This window comes from Carassius carassius, chromosome 18 (genome assembly GCF_963082965.1).
Source record: "Carassius carassius chromosome 18, fCarCar2.1, whole genome shotgun sequence".
Lineage (NCBI taxonomy): Eukaryota > Metazoa > Chordata > Actinopteri > Cypriniformes > Cyprinidae > Carassius > Carassius carassius.
In genome coordinates, this window is record NC_081772.1 from 11,952,460 (window position 1) to 11,961,398 (window position 8,939).

Here is an 8,939-nt window from a genome sequence, read left to right on the forward strand (position 1 = left end):
ACCACTTTTCAAATAATGTGCATAAATGTGAATCTCTGCAAATTCTTAAGTCATGCACAGATCTTGGCCATTTGCTTTCACATTTGTGATATGGAAGATTTGTCAACTGCCTTTTTTTATTTGATATAATATTATTAATCTGGAATATTAAGAATCACAATAGTAATTGGGCTGCACATTTACATTGTGAACCCCCTTTCTGTTCAAATAATCCCCTTCATTGAGTCCTTGATGGCAGTCTATGGTCTAGCATAAGCCTGAGTGACATATACTGTAATAAGCATGGCCATGATTGCATGATCTTCATTAAAAAAATATTTAAATAGTCTAATAAATAGTATAGTCGTCTAATAAATAAAAATATAAAAAAACTGCTTAAAAAACTGCTTTACAACTTTGGGTCTAAAGTGGCTTGGAAATGTCACCAAAAAAAAACTAAAACTGTTTTTTAAACCTAAAAGCACCAGGCAAACTCCGAATGGCACGACAGACAGCACTTTCCATCAAGTTCTCCGCATCTCCAATAGTAGGCTATAAAGGAAAGAGCCACTCGCAAATAATCTTAGGGTACAGTAAGGCCGACTCCGACAAGTCGAAAATAAATGTGCCTTTCCAACAAATTAATAATGTAAACGACAATTTCAAGAGTCACGAGAAAAAGAAAAAAAAATTATATATATATATATATATATATATATATATATATCAGAAAGTGCACTATCGCACTGGACTTCCCGTATCATCTCAGTTTATGAGCCGCAGTCTAATCCTGTTTACATGAAATAAGCCTGCTCGCGAGCAGGTTTAAGATTGCGCACCTGTTGCTATGACAGCAAGTCCGGGATGAGCTTCGAAGAACCAAACAATCCAAGATCATGCCAAATCGTCAACAATCAAATCCAGCTAACTGAGTTAGCGACATACGAAGAACGACCCCCTGGTCACATATCAATCACTGTTTATAACCGAGCTGTCACAAATGTATCATTAAAGTAAGCTAATATCTTATTCACTTTGCGAATGATGTCATCTACAGATACGTTTTGTTGTCATTACAAACAATGGCTTTTGTTTGTATTTCCAACCCAGAATTATGGTATTTTCAGGACTATAAGTGGCACTTTTTTTCATAGTTTGGCTGGTCCTGCGACTTATAGTCAGGTGCGACTTATCAAAATTATTTTGACATGAACCAAGAGAAATGAACCAATAGAAAACATTACCGTCTACAGCCGCCAGAGGGCGCTCTATGCTGCTCAGTGCTCCTGTAGTCTACACTGAGCAGTATAGAGCGCCCTCTCGCGGCTGTAGACAGTAATGTTTTCTCTTGGTTCTTGGTTCTAAATAAATGCGACTTGTAGTCCATTGCGACTTATACATGTTTTTTTTCTCGTCATGACGTATTTTTGGACTGATGCGACTTATACTCAGGTGCGACTTATAGACCAAAAAAATACGGTACTTTTGGGCAGAACAGTATATTCTAATGTAATGTTGTACCTTTTCACAAAGTTGAATCTCATTTAGATTTAGTGTTTTTAGATAACTATGCTACAAAAAAAAAGAGTTTGCATCGTGTGTTTCGTTTTGGTTTTGTTCCACATATAGACATATATAGTGAACTGAATTATGTATTTTTCATAATTGTACTCCCTAACTCGGAAGCTCTTGTGCTCAACAAATTCTCAGCAAATTTAAAATCTGTCTCTTGGTAGCTTTTCATGTCTATTTAACTCATAAATATGATTTTTCTGACATGAAGGCAAGGCATTTCAACATTCCACTTTCCAGGCAACCTTGAAAACGTAGATCCTGTGTAATTGAATAAGGAAATACCTAAAATCTCAACAATTATTTTATAGGTAGAACTTCCTTTACTAGAGCTGCCATGTTGGAGGCTTCACTTTCTTCCATTCTTTGGAATACAAATGTGGCACATCTCTGCTAGCCTACATAAAATCTATTCTAGTTAGCAGTGTTAACTACATGAGGACTACAACCATAGACTGATTCAAGCACGTAAACACAGACTGGTCATATACTGTATGTAGCAGTTTTAGCAACTGTTGAAAGCACACTTTTTTTAAATTCATGTTTGAGGTAAAATAAATACGGATTGTTTGTTTTAGGCGCGTTTTATATTTGAAAGAGACTTACAGTGCCCAGGGTTAACAATTAATTAGCATATTTGCGGGGTCATTATCATTGTTTGAATCAATGCAGTACGCAGTTTACATAAAGCATCGAGTTTTTATGTAAACATGAAAAACATCATCGTATTATAAATTGTCCCTGAATAGATTTTGGACCATAAGAGAATAGTGAGAATAAAATAATTTAAAATAAATCTTCACTAATAGTGCTTATCGTCACCGTCTGACATTTCCCCCCTCACATGTGTTTCCGTTACTGGGTGTCTATTGCTAAGCAACTAACCGTGACATTCTAACACCGAATTATTTTACACTGCACGGGGCGACGGGACAGGATTTCATAACCCTGGATAAAACGTAATGCTAACCGGACTATAAAGTAGGCCTACAAGTGTGAAGCCTTCAAAACCGGGGTTTAGAACTACTGTGTTCCCACTTTTCAAATGATTCTGAATCTTGACATAAATCCATGTGAAGTCTCACAATAAGTTCCGTAGTTTTCCATCCATCCTAAATACTCTATTAAACATGTCGACGTCCATCTTTTGAGGAGCGTGAGAGGTTTCGCTGGGGTTCGGCTGCAGCATGTGGTGGGAAGCCGAAGGGCCGTGGCTGACCGAGAAGAGCTGCTCTCGCGGGGCCAATGGGCATCTGCCTCGACCCGCTACACTTCACCCTCCAGCATCATATATTCATGTGCTGCTCCCCCCGCACCATCTGTGTCCACGCTCACCAGCGGTTCACACACGAGCTCTGGTGACACACAGGACGGACAGCAGACCACGCTACAGCAGACTGCGGAGCACTACGCTGTGCCAACACGTAGGAAAGTTAGAGCCAAGCACAGCTGTCTTCCTGTCATTACACTCGCTTGGATGTTAAATTAGAGTTGTGAGCATTTGTCCGGAACGCTTGTTTTAAGTTTCAAGTAAAGGTTTTCTTGACACGCTTCTTGTGCTTTTGAGTTGTACTGCATGTATTCAGCCACAAGATGGTATTACTGAAGCATTGTTTTTTTTTTTTTTTTTTTTTTTTTTTTTTTTTTTTTTCCATGTATGTGAAAGCCCACTAAAGCAATTCACTTCGATTACTGGAGTTCTGCTTTATAACATAAGGCAGAAACACCCTGTTAGTCTTGGTTTTCTGCATGTGACCCGCTGCTTTCACCATCTCAGAACAGACCTTGCTTACTCCATCGCGTGCCCCATCTGAGCAGCTGAGACCCAGCGGCTCGCTGGCAGGTGTTGGTCCTCCTGTCGGTCACAGCTAAGGGAACTGCACTGGGCCTTTGTGCCCTCTTCAGCCTGGCTCTGCCGTCCCGCTGGCAGATGGCATAAAGCTGCGGGCACCTCTCCCAACTATAATTGCCAGCTTCAGCTACAGATGGAGACAAGCAGGCGCGATGGTCCCTGTATCCTCTGTGGCCTTCACCAACCTCCACAGTCTGCCCTGAAAAGCCTATAACAGGCCTGCTGCTAGGACAAACCACCACACACTTCACCAACTGCTAAAGTGTCTGTGAGCTTCCTGCAGATTAAATACTGTGTAGATGTTCCATCGTTAGTGTAATATTAGATACACACTATTAGTTTCGTATTATTGTTATTAACACAAATTAATATAAGCTCTAAGATGTAAGTAGTAGTATTTTAGCAGCTGCTCAGCTAGTTTAAGATGTAGGCATTCAATCTTTACTGTCCAGTATTGCATCATATATCCAAAGCATCAGTAATTATTGTATTGTAATAACTTTTGAATGATTTTTTGTTTCGTTTAGTTTTTTGTTGGCAACTAATTTAGATAGACAGACAGACAGACAGACAGACAGACAGATAAATGTAAATATTACATGAAAATCTTTGTTGACAAGACAACTGTTCTAATCCTTCATTAGTATAAACATTGAAGTACTACATTTATAAAATAAAATACAATAAAATGAAAAAAAAACACTCAAAATAAAGCTAAATAGAAAAAAACAATAAAAATTAAAAAGCACAACTACAAATTTAAAAAAATAGTAATTTAAAATATGAAATACTATAATAGTGTATTAATAAAACTAAAATAATACATTAGTGCTTTGGTGTTTACATCATTCTCTTCAGTCCTTTTGTCCCCACCAGAGAAAGGTTGCCATTATCGGGTTTTCTTCAATGTTTGAGCTATTTTCCTCCAAACTTAGTACTCCCCCACTCCCTCTACTTCCAATCTCTGTTGAAGGTCACATATGCTAGTCATTGGCTCCATAATGCTATGAAAGCATGAGATCTGTCCTTGATGACCAACTGGCCTTCACTGATCACACTGCAGCAACTGACTAGTCTTACTACTTCATGCTGTAACACAGCACAAGGCATTTCCAGTTTATCTGCAACTTTTTTCCATCGGACTCATTGTTGAGGCTTTTGTTATCTCATGACTAGCAGGTTTTCAACCTATGGGCCGCTACCCCTAGTGGGTCACGATGGTATTGCAGGTGGGCCGCCAATTACTATTCAAGATTCAAGATTTTTATTTGTCACCTACACAATTATATAGAGCATATATAACCAGCAGTGAAATGTGAGTCAGGTCCGCTCCATGGACAGTGGAATTATTAAAGAATACAACTCAGATGAAAATATACATAAATATAGCTATGAAAGAATGAAATAAAACTAAAAAAAAAAAAAAAAAGAATAAAATGGTTGGTGACTGGTTTAAGAATAAACCGGCAATTTATCTTATATATTTTTGCTGCATATGCTACAGAACAACAGCAGTTGTACCAAGCGATGCCAGCCCGAGTTATTTTCTGTTCATTGCCAGTTCATTCAATAAAGACAGTTAACAATCTAGCTTCTGAGTATTAAGTTATTAACCCAACAATAGCGGGATCAATACATTTTTTTTGCAGTGGGCCGCGCAAACATATGTGTTTGGTTGTGTGGGCCCAAGTTGAAAAAGGTTTGGGAGCCACTGCTCTATTGTTGTTATTTTGTTATTGATGTGTTGTGGATGTCTGTCATTTTATAGTTAGAACGATTATTAAAACATTTTATCGTTATCATTACTGTTAATGGTGGGAATGGGCCTTAACTGAATCTAGCTTTGCAAAGTGATTTATATGGTTTTTGGGAAACATTAATTCTAATCTTATACAAGTGCTGGTCATATAATTAGAATATCATTAAAAAGTTGATTTATTTAACTAATTCCATTCAAAAAGTGAAACGTGTATATTATATTCATTCATTACACACAGACTGATATATTTATATTATATATAAATTATATTTAGATTATAACTGACAACTAAGGGAAATCCCAAATACAGTATCTCAGAAAATTAGAATATATCTTAAGACCAATACAAATTAGTTAAATAAATCAACTTTTTGATGATATACTAATTATATGACCAGCACCTGTATGCAGTTTAGGATGCATGTGTGTGAATTGGGCACATGCTTTTGCTTGGATCTCACCATGAGCTTCCTCTTGTGGCCAGAATCAAATCCAAGATCTTTTTTTCTGGCCTACAATGGGGCCAATGAAATGGCACAAACAGTTATCTACAAGCCATAAACCCCAGCTGGACTTCACCGATCAGCTAATTCTGGTAAGAGAAACTTTTTTTTTTCACCCACATAAAAAAACTATTACTAACCATACTTGTTAACCAAATCTGGCGGAACTGTGTCCTTTGTGGTTGTTTCTGTCTAAATACTTTATTTTCAATCTTGTAAAATTATCTTACATTGCAGCTCGATTACCTGGTAGTTGTGTTAGTAAAAGCTCTCCGAGATGCATCTGCATGGATGTGAAAGTGTTTTAAAGTGTGCCTAGGCTAGCAGGAGTTGGGTTAGTTCTCATGCCCAGCTGGCTCTTTTTTGAATCAGACATGGCTCTGCAGTAACAGATGGGTACTCTGGGGAGACTTAGAGAGAAAAACACTTCACATATCAGACACTCTCTGCTCTAGATCCACACTGCTCCCAAGATTGCCCCTCAGTCCTTGAGGGAAACTGCTATTCAACATTAATCCATTAACTCATTTAATATATTAAATATGACATCAAAAACTGGATAGTTGCGTCAGCACTTTGGGGAAATTGCAGGTGGAATGACTTTTATTAAGCTGGTGCAAACAACTGTGCATCCATAAACCCCATCCCTGAGTTATGTTAATATTGCTAGTGTAATAACAATAATGTTCATTAACTAAGTTTTTTCGTCAACCATGATGGCATAAAAAAATGTGCATCATTTTGATTTAAATTAAAACATACTATTGACCCACATGACAAAACTGTGCAAGATGTAACAATGTTTTTAGTTTTGCTAAAGAAAAAAAATTCTAGAAACAATAAAATTTCTTCAAATAATCCAATCATACACAGTAATTGCATGGATTTAGTTGTGCTGTAATGGTAAACTGTAAACTGAAGTACTTTGTTAGCAGTTTTGGTGAGTTACTTTTGTTAACTCGCCCAAAACGCATCCTATATCATTTGTGATTAATGATACACATATAATCATTTAATAAATAATCAGTTTAGTCACAAAATGACGAGAATGCACATGAATGACTGATCAAAGTCTTATTTAAAGTGGGAAATTTCTAGATGATGCATCAGTTGGCGAGTTTTGACATTGGAAGAGGAATGCCGATCTATAATGTGTTCTATAACGTTATGAAGGTTGCAACCTCCGGAGGTCGCATTTGTTGGCCACATACGTCATCAAGGCTGTCTCACGTGACCTCTGGAGGACACAGCCTTCAAAATGAGACAAACTACTGTACAGACATTATAATCAAATAAATCTATGATACATAAATATATACTGTATACTGTATATAAATGTATGTATGTATATATAAAGAGAGAGAGATCAGTGAGTAGAAAGCCTGTCTGTATTGAATTATAATGAAGGTTTTTGTTAGTTCTTTCCAGATGTTTGGAACAGATAAATAGATAAAGTGTAAAGTAAATGACAAATATTTAGTTGTGATACCATATAAGTTAGTTAAAGAAAATTAAACATTTTCATAAATTTGAGTACAGATCTAATCAGCTGGGTTTATTGTTGGGTGTTTAGACTGCTTTCCTGTTATGTTTCTGACTTGAATACATGACACGTTGTAATAAGAAACGCCTGAATCAAGTTTCCCAGGTGCACTTGAAGGCAGCATAAGATATGTGCTTTAGTCAGAATGAGTCATGTGAGTATGCTTTTTCTGTAACAATGCACAAAAACACAGAATGAGTAACTAAGGCATAAAGAATTCACAAATTTGTATTACATTATGTATTCAGTGTTATTCCAAGGACAATTCACGTTTTGTCATGAATAAAATATTAAATGTTTACATACAATTTTTCACACATAAATCACAGAAAAAAACATGTCAAAATGTTTATTTTAGATTGATTAAAAGTTAGATCAGTGTAAAATTTACTACATTTAATGTATATGAAGAAGAAGAAAAAACCTGACTAAATTTAAAAGGAGGTTTTTAGAAAAAGGTGAAATCTATGACCAAAGTTAAACAAAAACAATGAAAAGACATGCTCGGTGAGGCAACAGTGCTGGGATGGCCGTGGCTAATGGGGGCTACAGCAGGTCAGGTCAGTTTGGAGAAGGAATCGGGGGGGGGGGGAGAGGTAGAGGTGACCTTCTTACTGTACCGTTTTAGCCTGTACAGGCCGGTGCAGTAAAAAGGATTGGTCCATGAGGAAAGTCAGACAGATGCTGTTTCTCTCACTCTCTCTTTGCCCTGTGGGTGAGACAGAGTGCAGTTTGGCCCGTGCAGCTGCCACCCGCAACATCAGGAGCCTCTTCTGCCTGATTCTCCTCAATGACCTACACACTCAACTTCACTTTTGTCGGGACCACACCAGATCAGGCAAGAACAGCTTTAGGAATGTAACCAGAACTTCAAAAAAGCATCTTTATTGACAGATTGTGTATTGACATCTTTGTTTGCTTGTGTGTGTGTGTGTTGATGATGAGTGAATGAATGAATGAATGGGCGAAGGGGGTTGGGAGAGAGAGCCAAAATGGAGGGGAGGCTTCATTCCAGCTGTTAAACATGACATTTCCTGGCTGGGCTTTCGGTCCCCAGCAGGGGCAACATCTGTGTGCCTGCCTTTCATCCCCCTCTTCTCCTCAGGCAAGATGGCTGAACTACTTGCAACAGGGCACAGGCCCCAGAGACAGTCAGCACACTACTCCAGCCAGCCAAAGCCTCTATCAGCTGGGCTCCTGTTGCCTGGGGCCTGAAGCCCAGGCATGCAGCTGCAGTGTCTACCCTTCCCCTGGCCCTGTATGATCCTCCAACCACAGTCCCTCTGTACACACACCAGTCACCTCCAGCCCTCGGAGGAAAGATCATGCTGGCTTCACACCTCTGAGCTGTTCATGCTGGAATTAGAGGTTTTTACATAACGTTTTCTTCATCGCTAACAGTAATGCCACCATTTTTTCAGTAGGATGTCAGTGGCTCAAATGATTGGTTCCTAACAACAAACTATTTTTTCAGTAGCATGGTAGAGAGACAAAACATTATATTCCTTTGTAGCCTAGCAAGCTGAGTCAGTAATCAAAATGCCTTTCAAAATAAAATGTAAAAAAAAAAAAAAATTCCCAAAACCTCTCATGGATATATAGTGTCTGAAAGTCTGATTCATTTCAGGGAATTCAGAAATAAATCAGATCAAAAAAGAAACAATTCACTGATCGGAGTCTCTGTGCCAAAGTTCTGCGTCTGAAATCAATTTCTGTCACACTGCATTTAGT

At 38.0% G+C, this 8,939-nt stretch overlaps 1 long non-coding RNA gene across 1 annotated transcript; it reads left to right on the forward strand.

Annotated features, from left to right (window-relative positions):
- Positions 1–5,642: 5,642 nt before the first annotated feature.
- On the forward strand, positions 5,643–8,540 carry LOC132091865 (uncharacterized). Its single transcript, XR_009422152.1, has 3 exons — positions 5,643–5,757; positions 5,903–5,994; positions 8,314–8,540. It is a non-coding gene; the product is annotated as an uncharacterized LOC132091865 (long non-coding RNA).
- Positions 8,541–8,939: the final 399 nt, after the last annotated feature.